This window comes from Magnolia sinica, chromosome 7 (assembly GCF_029962835.1).
Source record: "Magnolia sinica isolate HGM2019 chromosome 7, MsV1, whole genome shotgun sequence".
Taxonomy (NCBI): domain Eukaryota; kingdom Viridiplantae; phylum Streptophyta; class Magnoliopsida; order Magnoliales; family Magnoliaceae; genus Magnolia; species Magnolia sinica.
Window position 1 is genome coordinate 43,915,283 of NC_080579.1, and position 15,471 is coordinate 43,930,753.

Below are 15,471 nucleotides of genomic sequence, written 5' to 3' on the forward strand. Positions count from 1 at the left end.
TGAACACACAGGCGAACCACTATAATCCCTTGAGTTGTGGTTGATTGTTTTATTCTTCTAATTTTTTATTCTTTTTGTGGGATGTATGTATGGTGGTGAATGTTGTAATTATTTCAAGCTTTGTGAGAATGTTGTAATAGCTTAGAATTTACTTTCTGCTATTCCTTTATAAGCTTGATTTTCAATTTCATTTTGAAAGTTGTTCCAGCAAGGTTGCCCTGCCATTTTTATGGTGTATGGCTGTCCCTAGAACAATACATTTTTAATTACAAGTTATTTCAATTCAGTTTGTATTTCTTTTTATATTCCTCTTCGATTTGAGACTTGATACAAAGACCTTTCTAGAAATAAGGTTGTCCTACCATAAACTCTGTTTTTGGTGTAAGGTTGTCCTTAGAACAACGTTTGTATCAACCTCTCAAGATCTGAATTTTGAGGTCATTTTAATTTACTGCATTGTAATTTACTTTGGCTATCATTTACTTTTAAATTCCGCTGTTATAAGTTTTTATTTGGCATTGTCCTATTCACCCCCCCTCTAGGACATATAGCTTGGCCTTTTCAAGTGGTATCAAAGCCTAATAGCTCGTTTTTTTTTGGATTTAATTCCTGAGCTAACGATTTAAGCTATTTAAGATGTCAAATTTTGATAGCCTTTTAGTCACTAGGCCTCCACCCTTTGATGGCTCCAACTATGCCTATTGGAAAGCCAGAATGAGGATCTTCCTCAAATCAATGGATGAAAATGTGTGGCAAGCCACAGTGACTGAATGGAATCCTCCTATCATGGAAGTTACTGGGGTTGATGGTTCAAAATCTATGAAAACCACACCATATTACCAATGGACCACCCTTCAGAAAAGTGAGAGTAGTGCAAATGCTAAAGCACTAAATGCAATTACTTGCGCACTATCACCGGATGAGTTCAAAAGAATCATTTCTTGTGATACTACAAAGCAAGCTTGGGATACATTAGAAATGACACACGAGGGTACTACAATTGTCAAAAAATCTAAAGTCCAACTCCTCACAACCAGATTTGAAGAAATTCATATGGAGGAAAATGAAATGTTTATGGACTTTTACACTAGATTAAATGACATTGTAAACTCAATGTGGGGTCTTGGCGATAAAATCCCAGAAAGTAAAGTGTGTGCAAAAATATTACGCTCACTTCCTGAACAGTTCAATTCTAAAGTAACCGCGATCCAGGAACTTCGTGATACGGATAATATGAGGGTAGAAGAACTAGTTGGTTCACTACAAACCTACGAGTTAAACTTTAAAGCTCCTAAAGGTAAATCTATCGCACTAAAATCTTCTAAATGTAATTCAGAAGAAAATTCTGATTCAGAAGATGATGTGGCTCTTTTAGCTAAAAAATTTTATAAGATTTTCAAAAGCAAGAAAAGGGTTGATTTTCAAAAATCAAATGACAAAAAGAAGTTTAGACCCAAATCTCGAAAATCCTTGAAAGATAGTCAATGTTACAACTGTCTAGAATATGGGCACTTAGCAAATAGATGTCCTAAAAGGGACAAACCCAAGAAGAAGGGTATGTTGGCTACATGGGATGAATCATCTGATTCTGAAGGTTCTTCTGAATCAGAAGATTCTGAAACTGAGTCGGGCAATGAAGTCAAAGCTCTTATGACTTTAGCCAAATTCACATTTTCAGATAATGACTCTACAAGTGAAGAAAATCTGAATAGTGAATGTGAAAATGAAGATGATCTTCAAGATGCTTACAATGCCCTATATAAGGAAAGTTGTAAAATTGCTGTCAAACTTAAACTTCAAAAAGAAAAGTTTTCTAAACTCAAAAATTGTTTTGATTCACTTGTCTTAGAAAAATCACAAATTTCAGATAGTTTTGAAAAATCAAAATGTGATTTGGAATTCAAAAACTCACTAATTGTTGATTTAAAATCTGAAATTGAGAATCTTAAAACTGAAGTATCTTCTCTTCTAAGTTTAAAGGACACATGGAAATATGCCCAAGGTGATCCAAAGTTAGAAAAACTGTTATCCGGATCAAGAAAATGTGGCGATCGATCCGGGTTGGGCTATGATAAAAATTTATCTCCTAAACAAATGTATACTCCTCCTATGTTTGTTAAAGGAGAGTCCTCAAACTCAAAAGGGAAAAATACTTATCAAGATTTTTCTAAAAATTTAAAAACTTTTCAAAAACCTAGAAACAGCCATGTCAACTTTAATCAGAATCGAAATCCACTAGCTGAAAAGATAGTTGATTTACTCAAGGAGCTATTAAAATCTAACTCTATAGGTCATTCCTACAAGTATACACAAAAGAAGACCAACTATGTTCCTAAACCCAAAACAGTTATGAAATGGGTTCCTAAAGTCACCTGCTTGGTTGCTCACACCGCTTTCAAAGCAACAAGTCATTCAAAGTGGTACCTAGACAGTGGATGCTCCAGGCATATGACAGGTGACAAAGCTTTATTCACCGATCTGAAAGAGATGACTGATGGTTCAGTCACATTTGGTGATGGTAACAACTGCAAGATAATAGGCCAAGGTACGGTTCAACTTTTTAATCTTCCGGTGTTTAAAAATGTTTTATATGTTGAAGGCCTAAAGCACAACTTGCTTAGTATATCACAAATATGTGATAATAACCATAATGTTCGGTTTTCTAATCAAAGCTGTGAGATATTAAATAATAAGGGTTCTGTAATATTAACTGGACGTAGAACGTCTGAAAATTGCTATATTATTAGTGAATCCAGCTCATCTAATCAAACATGTTACATGGTCCATACAGACGAGACTGACTTATGGCACAAACGTCTTGGACATGTACATTATCGAAATTTATATCGATTGAGCAAACGAGAACTTGTAAGAGGTTTACCCAAACTTCAGAAATTAGATAAAATATGTGGTGAGTGCCAGATAGGCAAACAAACAAAGAACTCACACAAAAAGGTGAATTCAAATACCACATCAAGACCACTCGAACTTCTCCACATGGACCTGATAGGACCTACCAGAACGGAAAGTCGTGGTGGTAAAAAGTACATCTTGGTAATAGTTGATGACTTTACCAGATTCACTTGGGTAGTCTTCTTAAGGGATAAATCTGAAACCCTTGAAGAAGTAAGAAAAGTTCTCAAAAGGATTCAAACTGAAAAATCCTCTCAAATCAGTAAAATTCGTAGTGATCATGGATCTGAATTTGAGAATAGCAATTTTGAGAAGTTCTGTACCGACCAAGGAATATTACATGAATTCTCTGCTCCCAAAACTCCACAACAAAATGGAATTGTAGAAAGAAAGAATAGGGTGCTTCAAGAAATGGCTAACGTCATGTTGAATAGCATGAAACTCTCTAAAAATCTTTGGGCTGAAGTAGTTAACACAGCTTGCTATATTATTAACCGAGTATTCACTAGCAAAGATAATAATAAAACGGCTTACGAATTGTGGTTCAATAAAAAGCCTACTGTTAAATACTTTCGAGTTTTTGGCAGCAAGTGCTATATTTTACGTGATCGTGAAAATTTGGGAAAGTTCGATATGAAGAGTGATGAAGGTATTTTTCTAGGATATTCTTTAAACAGTCGAGCTTATAGGGTCCTGAACAAAAGGACTGGTGTGATTCAAGAATCCATTAATGTTGTCATTGATGATCATTTAAACACACCAACTTCTAATTCAGATAATGATGAAATACTAATCATTGATAAACCTGATACTTCATCGAATCAAACTGATTCTGAGTTGAGGACTGTTAAAGATCATCCAACTACACAAATTCTTGGAAACCCTCTCACCGGTGTTCGCACCCGTAGACAACTTGAGGATATATGTAATTATGTATGTTTTACATCCCAAATTGAACCATCAAACGTAAAAGAAGCTCTTGCTGATGAGAACTGGATTGTTGCGATGCAAGATGAACTCAACCAATTCATAAGAAATGATGTTTGGTATCTCGTACCAAGACCTAAAGATAAACACATCATTGGAACAAAATGAATTTTCAAAAATAAGTCTGATGAATGTGGAAATATAATTAGAAACAAGGCTAGACTGGTGGTACAAGGTTATACTCAAATTGAAGGGATTGATTTCGATGAAACCTTTGCACCAGTAGCATGTCTTGAATCTATCAGACTATTTATATCCATTGCATGTTTTAGAAAGATAAAGATCTATCAGATGGATGTGAAAAGTGCTTTTCTAAATGGCGATTTACATGAAGAAGTCTATGTTGAACAGCCAATGGGATTTGAAGATTCCAAAAATATTGATCATGTATATCGGCTTAAAAAGGCACTTTATGGATTAAAACAAGCACCTAGGGCATGGTATGAGAAACTAACAAAAAATTTTTTAAGTTATAATTTTCAAATGGGATCTGTTGATAAAACTCTGTTTGTTAAGAAACATAATGATCATATCTTAATGGTACAGATTTATGTTGATGATATCATTTATGGATCAACTTGTACTGACTTGACTACTGAGTTTGCAGATTTGATGAAATCACAGTTCGAAATGAGCATGGTTGGGGAATTGACTTATTTCCTTAGATTGCAAGTAAAGCAACAACCTGAAGGAATATTCATTTCTCAATCTAAGTATGCCTTGAACCTAATCAAGAGATTTGGATTTGAAAATGGCAAAAATTTTGATACTCCTATGAGTACTACCCTGAAACTATCAAAAGACTCTAATGGTAAAAATGTTGACTCAAAACTTTATCGGAGTATGATTGGTAGTTTGTTATATTTAACTGCTAGTAGACCTGATATTTCTCTAAGTGTTGGTATTTGCGCAAGATATCAATCTGATCCAAAAGAATCTCACTTGATTGCTGTCAAGCGAATTATTAGATATGTCGCAAGTACTGTAAATCTTGGTCTCTGGTATCCTCATGAAACCAATGTCCAATTAGCTGGGTACTCGGATGTTGACTGGGCTGGTAATCTAGATGATAGAAAATCAACCAGTGGTGGTTGTTTTTTTATTGGAAATTGTCTAGTTTCCTGGTTTAGTAAGAAACAAAATTCTATATCACTTTCAACAGCTGAAGCTGAGTATATTGCAGCTGGTAATGCATGTACATAGCTTGTTTAGATGCAACGAATGCTAAGTGATTATGGAATTAAACAGGATTCTATGTTATTACATTGTGATAATTCCAGTGCGATAAATATTTCAAAAAATCCTATTCAGCATTCTCGTACTAAGCATATTGACATTAGATTTCATTATATAAGGGAATTAGTAGAAGAAAAAGTTATATCTCTAGAATATATTCCTACTGAAGATCAACGTGCTGATATTTTCACAAAACCTCTTGATAAAAGCAGGTTCAAAAAGATGAAATTTAATCTTGGCATGTGCATTTTAAATTGATAATTTATGCCTTCTTGTATAATATTGTATATATTTGCTAGATTGAATTCCTATTTTTTATTTAAATTTGCAAGTATATTGAATTTTTCGGGTTTGTACGACCAGTCGTGAGTATACACGACCAGTCGTACTACGACCGGTCGTAGATACCCACGACCAGTCGTGGAGCACGGGTTTCACTTCAAATGGTATCCATGCTATCTCAAATGGTACTCAGATTTGTTTGCCTTCCTTAATCTGTCATTTTATTCTTCAGTTTCGACTCCATCCTGGTCATAGTGACATTCCATTTGCATACTTTATGACTGTATTGGCTACTCATATGTTAGTCGATATGCCTGTTGATGAAGCACCAATCCATCATCTGATCTTCAACAATACAAATATTAATAAGATGAAGTTGGATCTGCTTCCTGAACAAGGTGGTGGTGTTGGTGGTGATCCTGAAGAAGCTGGTGTTGATATTAATATGGATGATATTTTTGAGGAACTGGATTCTGACTCAGCTAATGATCCAGATTTTGTACCATCTGATGTTGATGCACGTCTGAGTGCATTAGAAGATAAAGTTGAGAATATTAATGTTAAGTTGGAGAACATGTCTGTTGCTCATGATTTGCAATTCAAATACATGCGCAAATATCTAAGGCGCTTGAACAAAGGCATGCACCAACTTGATCCTACTATTCCTGCTCCTTCTTCAAGTTCTAATTCTGACTAGTTTCTATGAAACTTTTGGTATGTAATAACTTTATTACTTTGCTCTTGTTTGATTGAGTTTGAGTTGGATTTTATGCTGGATATTTGTTCTTAATGTAATATTTATGCTGGGTATATGTGATGCTATCTTGAGTAACTCTCTGACTCTCTTACTTCCTCATGTTTACTCTCATTCCTTTATTTAGTTCTCCTTTGTCATATTGTGACAAAAAGGGGGAGAATGGTTTGTTGTTAATGTGATTGTGAGAGGAGTAGCATTGGTTATGTTACTCAGGGGGAGTGGGGTGTCAAGGAGAATATATGTTTGATCTTGTTGAATGATAATGACTGGTTGAATGTTGAATATTGAATATTGATTTGCAGGTATTAACCAGTTGTTATCCTTTTGTTTATTATGGTTATGTGTTTTGTCACTAATTTGACAAAGGGAGAGATTGTAAGTGCTATAGTTTCTATCCTTGTGTGTTGTCAAATTTGTAGTGCCAAAATCACTATTATACTCTGTTATACATAACTTGCATAAGTGAAGCTCTCTCAAGGATCAACATGCATAAACAAGCAAAGCTCTCAAGTACAAGACTCAAGATCTTGATTGAAAAAGCTGAAAGTCAAGCTGAACTCAAGACTCAAGCTGAAAGTCAAGCTGAACTCAAGACTCAAGCTGAAACTCAAGTCACTTTCAAGATTGAGCTACTTCAAGGTTTAATCTAAATCAAGACTTCAAGGCTCATTCTTCATGGTCTCTTGTTTCAATGTCCATACTTCATGATTAAGGTTTGTTTGACCATAGGTTGACCTTAGAAGTAGGTCATTTCGGATACATAAGTCGAATGTTATTTTACATGTGATTGGTCTGTTCTTCGACTAGTCTTAGGTCTTCTTCGACTAGTCCTAGACTTGCTTCGACCAGTCTAAGAAAATCCTCGACCAGTCGTAAGTTTGTTACATATTCCGGATAAAATCTGTTAGTCTTCGACTAGTCCAGGAATCTGTTCGACCAGTCGTAGGAACAGTGTCGACTGATCTTCGACCAGTCGTAAAATCTATGACTCGAAGTCCAGGGAACCTTTGCAGGTCCTACGACCAGTCGAAGCAAACCTACGACCAGTCGTAGGTGAGCTACGACCAGTCGTAGAACGATCTGAGCATATCCTGTCGAATTTTTCAAATATCTGTTAGAGCTTCAACTAGTCGAAGAGCACTCTAGACCAGTCGAAGACAAGATCTTTTCACCTATAAATAGAGCACGAATCTCAGAAGAAATCATCGATTTAATTATAGTATTCAAGCCAATCCTCGTCGAACTTCTGAGAGATAATTCTGTGCTCCATCCAAGCTAAGTGTGCTCATTTAATATCTTCTTTCCTTAGCTTTATTTTAATTGATTTTGTTTCTACTATTCCAATCTGATTTGAAAAGAGGAATTGTTATTCCCTTTCTTTGGAATCAAAATCAATTAAGGCAAGCCCTATTTGGTTTAATTTAAAATCTATTAGATCTAGAACCATTGTAATCGAGTACTGGACATTGAACTTGGACATTCAATCATCTACTTTGATTTGGTTCTACCGGGCTGCTACAACGAAGAAGATATTCAGGTATTTTACATATTGTAAATTCCTTTCTATTATTTTGGTTTCTTTCAAGATTTGCCAGAAAAATCTTGTTATATTGGTTATCTGAGGAAAGCCAGGAAAACTCAGAAGTGGGGTTTTTTTAATTCTGTAAGCCCACATACAAAGACACAATTGTAAGGGTTTTGGGTGAACCTGGGAAAACCTATCTTTAGTGAATGCTAATATCCCCTGTGTGAGGATATTAGGAGTGGAGTAGCTTTTTGTGTGGCTGTTGGATAACAGTTGGTGAACACACAGGCGAACCACTATAAACTTTTGAGTTGTGGTTGATTGATCTATTCTTCTATTTTTTTATTCCTTTTAAGGGATGTATGTATGGTGGTGAATGTTGTAATTATTTCAAGCTTTGTGAGAATGTTGTAATAGCTTAGAATTTACTTTCTGCTATTCTTTTATAAGCTTGATTTTTAATTTCATTTTGAAAGTTGTTCCAGCAAGGTTGCCCTGCCATTTTTATGGTGTATGGCTGTCCCTAGAACAATACATTTTTAATTACAAGTTATTTCAATTCAGTTTGTATTTCTTTTTATATTCCTCTTCGATTTGAGACTTGATACAAAGACCTTTCTAGAAATAAGGTTGTCCTACTATAAACTCTGTTTTTTGGTGTAAGGTTGTCCTTAGAACAACGTTTGTATCAACCTCTCAAGATCTGAATTTTGAGGTCATTTTAATTTACTGCATTGTAATTTACTTTGGCTATCATTTACTTTTAAATTCCGCTGTTATAAGTTTTTATTTGGCATTGCCCTATTCACCCCCCCCCCCCCCCCTCTAGGACATATAGCTTGGCCTTTTCAGGTACTGAATTTTTCCTTCATCTCCATGACCAATAGTAACCATCATAACTCTCTCCTCCATTATCGATTTTGGACTATTTTGATCCCATTAGAATGGTAACTCAACAAGCTTCCAAATGGGACCAGAATTGTCTAATTCTGAGACCATTCGATATCCCATTGGAACTCTTCGATCATCATTTTGCAATTTTGATTCTTAATCTTTCCAGATCGCGCGATCCAATGAAGATGCATACAAATCCCTCATTTGATGTCGGATTGGGTCAATTTTTGGTCATCTGAATGGTACTTTAGTGCACCTTCATTCCGGACTTGAATCGTCGGATTCTGAGACCATTTGCGCATCTGTAAGTGAGATTGTAGTCGTCAGTCCTGAATTTTTCCTTGATCTCCTTGAACAATTGTATCATAACTCTCTTCAGTGGTCGAATTTAGTCTATTTTGAGCTCATTGGAATGGTAACTCGACAAGCGTCCAAATGGTACCAGAATTGGCTAGTTCTGAGACCGTTCGATATCCCAAAAGCACGTTGGAACTCTTCGATCGTCATTTTGCAATTTGAATTGTTAATCTTTCCAAATTGCGCGATCCAACGGAGATGCTCATAACTCCCTCATTTGATGTCGGATTGGGTCGATTTGTGGTCATCTGAAAGGTACTTTAGTGCTCTTTCATTCCTGACTTGAATCGTCGTATTCGGAGACCATTTGCGCATCCGTAAGTGGGATCGCAGTCGTCAGTCCTAAATTTTTCCTTCATCTCCTAGTCCAATAGTCACCAGTATAACTCTCTTTCCAGGGTCAAATTTAGACTATTTTGAGCTCATTGGAATGAAAACTCGACAACCTTCCAAATGGGAACAGAATTGGCTAATTCTGAGACCGTTCAATATCCCAAAAGCTCGTTGGAACTCTTCGATTGTCATTTTACAATTTGGATTGTATATCTTTCCAAATCGCCCGATCTAATGGAGATGCTGATAACTCCCTCATTTGATGTCGGATTGGGTCAATTTTTGGTTATCAGAAAGGTACTTTTGTGCTCTTCATTACTAACTTGAATCGTCGTATTCCCAAACCATTTGCGCATCCGTAATTAGGATCACAGTCATCGGTCTTGAATTTTTCCTTCATCTCCTTGTCCAATAGTAAAATTCATAACTCTCTCTTTAGTGGTCGAATTTAGACTATTTTGAGCTCATTGGAATGAAAACTTGTCAATCTTCCAAATGGGATCAGAATTGGGTAATTCTGAGACCGTTCGATATCCCAAAAGCACGTTGGAACACTTCGATCGTCATTTTGCAATTTAGATTGTTAATCTTTCCAAATCACGCGATCCAATGGAGATGCTCATAACTCCCTCGTTTGATGTCGGATTGGGGCACTTTTTGGTCATCAGAAAGGTACTTTTGTGCTCTTCATTACTGACTTGAATCGTCGTACTCTGAGACCATTTGTGCATTCGTAATTGGGATCGCAGTCATCGGTCTTGAATTTTTCCTTCATCTCGTTGTCCAATATTAAACTTCATAACTCTCTCTTCAGCGGTCGAATTTAGACTATTTTGAGCTCATTGGAATGAAAACTCATCAAGCTTCCAAGTGGGATCAGAATTGGTTAATTCTATGACTGTTCGATATCCTAAAAACACGTTGGAACTCTTCGATCATCATTTTGCAATTTGGATTGTTAATCATTCCAAATCGCGTGATCCAATGGAGATGCTGATAACTCCCTCATTTGATGTTGGATTGGGTCAAATTTTGGTCATCTGAAAGGTACTTTAGTGTTCTTTCATTCTTAACTAGAATCTTCGTATCCCGGGACCATTTGTGCATCCATAAGTGGGATTGCAGTCATCAGTCCGGGATTCTACCTTCTTCTCCTTGTCCAATAGTAACCTTCATAACTCTCTCTTTAGCCATTGAATTTAGACTATTTTGAGCTCATTGGAATGGTAACTCGACAAGCTTCCTAATGGGACCAGAATTGGCTAATTCTAAGACTGTTCGATATCCCAAAAGCACGTTGGAACTCTTCAATTGTCATTTTGCAATTTGGATTGTTAATCTTTTTGAATCGCGTGATCCAATGAAGATGCTCATAACTCCCTCGTTTGATGTCAGATTGGGTCAATTTTTGGTCATCTGAAAGGTACTTTAGTGCTCTTTCATTCCTAACTAGAATCGTCGTATCCCGAGACCATTTCCACATCCATAAGTGGGATTGCAGTCGTCAGTCAGGGATTTTTCCTGCTTCTCCTTGTCCAATAGTAACCTTCATAACTCTCTCTTCAGTTGTTGAATTTAGACCATTTTGAGCTCATTGGAATGGTAACTCGAGAAGCTTCCCAATGGGACCAGAATTGGCTAATTCTGAGACCGTTCGATATCCCAAAAGCACGTTGGAACTCTTCGATTGTCATTTTGCAATTTGGATTGTTAATCTTTTTGAATCGTGCGATCCAACGAAGATGCTCATAACTCCCTCGTTTGATGACAGATTGGGTCGATATTTGGTCATCTGAAAGGTACTTTAGTGCTCTTTCATTCTTTAGTTGAATCGTCGTATTCCTAGACCATTTGTGCATCCATAATTGGGATTGCAGTCATTGGTCTTGAATTTTCCCTTCATCTCCTTGTCCAATAGTAAACTTCATAACTCTCTCTTCAGTGGTCGAATTTAGACTATTATGAGCTCATTGGAATGGTAACTCGACAAGCTTCCAAATGGGACAAGAGTTGGCTAATTGTGAGACCGTTTGACATCCCAAAACCACATTGGAACTCTTCGATCGTCATTTTGCAATTTGGATTGTTAATCTTTTCAAATCACGTGATCCAATGGAGATGCTGATAAGTCCCTCGTTTGATGTCGAATTGGGTCGATTTTTGGTCATCTGAAAGGTACTTTAGTGCTCTTTCATTCCTAACTAGAATCGTCATATCCCGAGACCATTTACGCATCCCTAAGTGGGATTGCAGTCGTCAGTCCTAGATTTTTCCTTCATCTCCTTGTCCAATAGTAACCTTCATAACTCTCACTTCAGTTGTTGAATTTAGACTATTTTGAGCTCATTGGAATGGTAACTCGACAAGCTTCCTAATGGGACCAGAATTGGCTAATTCTGAGACCGTTCTATATCCCAACAGTACGTTGGAACTCTTTGATTGTCATTTTGCAATTTGGATTATTAATCTTTTTGAATCACGCAGTCCAACGAAGATGCTCATAACTCCCTCGTTTGATTTCAGATTGGATTGATTTTTGGTCTTCTAAAAGGTACTTTAGTGCTCTTTCATTCTTGACTTGAATCGTCGTATTCCTAGACCATTTGTGCATCGGCAATTGGGATCACGATCGTCGGTCCTGAATTTTTCCTTCATCTCCTTGTCCAATAGTAACCTTCATAACTCTCTCTTCAATGGTCGAATTGAGACTATTTTGAGCTCAATGGAATGGTAACTCGACAAGCTTCCAAATGGGACAAGAATTGGCTAATTCTGAGACCGTTCGACATCCCAAAACCAGCAGGAACTCTTCAATTGTCATTTTGCAATTTGGATTGTTAATCTTTTCGAATCGCACGATCCGACGGAGATGCTCATAACTCCCTCATTTGATGTCGGATTGGGTCGATTTTTGGTCATCTGAAAGGTACTTTGGTGCTCTTTCATTCCTGACCTGAATTATCATATTACGAGACCATTTGTGCATCCGTAAGTGGGATCGCAGTCGTTGATTCTGAATTTTTCCTTCATTTCTGAGACCGTTTGATATCCCAAAAGCATGTTGGAAGTCTTCAATTGTCATTTTACAATTTGGATTGTTAATCTTTTTGAATCGCACAATCCAACGAAGATGCTCATAACTCCCTCGTTTGATGTCAAATTGGGTCAATTTTTGGTCATCTGAAAGGTACTTTAGTGCTCTTTCATTCTTGACTTGAATCGTCGTATTCCTAAACCATTTGTGCATCTATAATTGGGATCACAGTTGTCGGTCCTAAATTTTTCCTTCATCTCCTTGTCCAATAGTAAACTTCAAAACTCTCTCTTTAGTGGTCGAATTTAGACTATTTTGAGCTCATTGGAATGGAAACTCGACAAGCTTCCAAATGGGACAAGAATTGGCTATTTCTGAGGCCGTTCGACATCCCAAAACCATGTTGGAACTATTCGATAGTCATTTTGCAATTTGGATTGTTAATCTTTTCGAATCACGCGATCCAACGGAGATGCTCATAACTCCCTCGTTTGATGTCAGATTGGGTCGATTTTTGGTTATCTGAAAGGTACTTTGGTGCTCTTTCATTCCTGACCTGAATCATCGTATTACTAGACCATTTGCGCATCCGTATGTTGGATCGCAGTCGTCGGTACTGAATTTTTCCTTCATCTCTGTGTCCAATAGTAACCATCATAACTCTCTCCTCAGTGATCGAATTTGGACTATTTTGAGCTCATTTGAATGGTAACTCTACAAGCGTCCAAATGGGACCAGAATTGTCTAATTCTGAGACCGTTCGATATCCCGTTGGAACGCTTCGATCGTCATTTTGTAATTTTGATTCTTAATCTTTCCAGATCGTGCGATCCAATGGAGATGCACACAACTCCCTCGTTTGATGTCGGATTGGGTCAATTTTTGGTCATCTGAATGGTACTTTAGTGCTCCTTCATTCCTGACTTGAATCGTCGTATTCCGAGACCATTTGCGCATCCGTAAGTGGGATCGCAGTCGTCAGTCCTGAATTTTTCCTTCATCTCCTTGTACAATTGTATCATAACTCTCTCTTCAGTGGTCGAATTTAGTCTATTTTGAGCTCGTTGGAATGGTAACTCGACAAGCTTCCAAATGGTACCAGAATTGGCTAGTTCTGAGACCGTTCGATATCCCAAAAGCACGTTGGAACTCTTCGATCGTCATTTTGCAATTTGAATTGTTAATCTTTCCAAATTGCGCGATCCAACGGAGATGCTCATAACTCCCTCGTTTGATGTCGGATTGGGTCGATTTGTGGTCATCTGAAAGGTACTTTAGTGCTCTTTCATTCCTGACTTGAATCGTCGTATTCGGAGACCATTTGCGCATCCGTAAGTGGGATCGCAGTCGTCAGTCCTAAATTTTTCCTTCATCTCCTAGTCCAATAGTAACAAGCATAACTCTCTTTCCAGTGGTCGAATTTAGACTATTTTGAGCTCATTGGAATAAAAACTCGACAAGCTTCCAAATGGGAACAGAATTGGCTAATTCTGAGACCGTTCGATATCCCAAAAGCACGTTGGAACTCTTCGATCGTCATTTTGCAATTTGGATTGTTAATCTTTCCAAATAGCATGATCCAATGGAGATGCTGATAACTCCCTGGTTTGATGTCCGATTGGGTCAATTTTTGGTCATCTGAAAGGTACTTTGGTGCTCTTCATTATTGACTTGAATCATCGTATTCTGAGACCATTTGCGCATCCATAATTGGGATCACAGTCATCGGTCTTGAATTCTTCCTTCATCTCCTTGTCCAATAGTAAACTTCATAACTCTCTCTTCAGTGGTTGAATTTAGACTATTTTGAGCTCATTGGAATAAAAACTCATCAATCTTCCAAATTGGATCAGAACTAGCTAATTTTGAGACCGTTCGATATCCTAAAGCATGTTGGAACTCTTCAATCATCATTTTGCAATTTGGATTGTTAATCTTTCCAAATCACGTGATCCAATGGAGATGCTGATAACTCCCTTGTTTGATGTCGGATTGGGTCGAATTTTGGTCATCTGAAAGGTACTTTAGTGCTCTTTCATTCCAAACTAGAATTGTCGTATCACGAGACCATTTGTGCATCCATAAGTGTGATTGTAGTCATCAGTCCTGGATTTTTCCTTCATCTCCTTGTCCAATAGTAACCTTCATAACTATCTCTTCAGTTGTTGAATTTAGACTATTTTGAGCCATTGGAATGTTAACTCGACAAGCTTCCTAATGGGACCAGAATTGGCTAATTCTAAGACCGTTCGATATCCCAACAGCTCGTTGGAACTCTTCGATTGTCATTTTGCAATTTGGATTGTTAATCTTTTTGAATCGCGCGATCCAACGAAGATGCTCATAACTCCCTCGTTTGATGTCAGATTGGGTTAGTTTTGGTCATCTGAAAGGTACTTTAGTGCTCTTTTATTCTTGACTTGAATCGTCACATTCCTAGACCATTTGTGCATCTGTAATTGGGATCACAGTCGTCGGTCCTGAATTTTTCCTTCATCTCCTTGTCCAATGGTAACCTTCCTAACTCTCTCTTCAATGGTCGAATTTAGACTATTTTGAGCTCATTGGAATGGTAACTCGGCAAGCTTCCAAATGGGACAAGAATTGGCTAATTCTGAGACCGTTTAACATCCCAAAACCACGTTGGAACTCTTCAATCGTCATTTTGCAATTTGGATTGTTAATCTTTTCGAATCGCACGATCCAACGGAGATGCTCATAACTCCTTTGTTTGATGTCAGATTGGATCAATTTTTGGTCATCTGAAAGGTACTTTGGTGCTCTTTCATTTCATCTCTGTGACCAATAGTAACCATTATAACTCTCTCTTCAGTGGTCGAATTTGGACTATTTTGAGCTCATTAGAATGGTAACTCAACAAGCTTCCAAATGGGACCAGAATTGTCTAATTCTGAGACCGTTCGATATCCCCTTGGAACTCTTCGATCGTCGTTTTGCAAATTTGATTCTTAATCTATCCAGATCGCGCGATCCAACGGAGATTCACACAACTCCCTTGTTTGATGTCGGATTATTGAGTTCATTGAAATCATAACTCGATAAGCTCCCAAATGGGACTAGAATTGTCTAATTCCGAGACTGTTTGATATCCCAAAAGCCCGTTGGAACTCTTCGATGGTCATTTTGCAATTG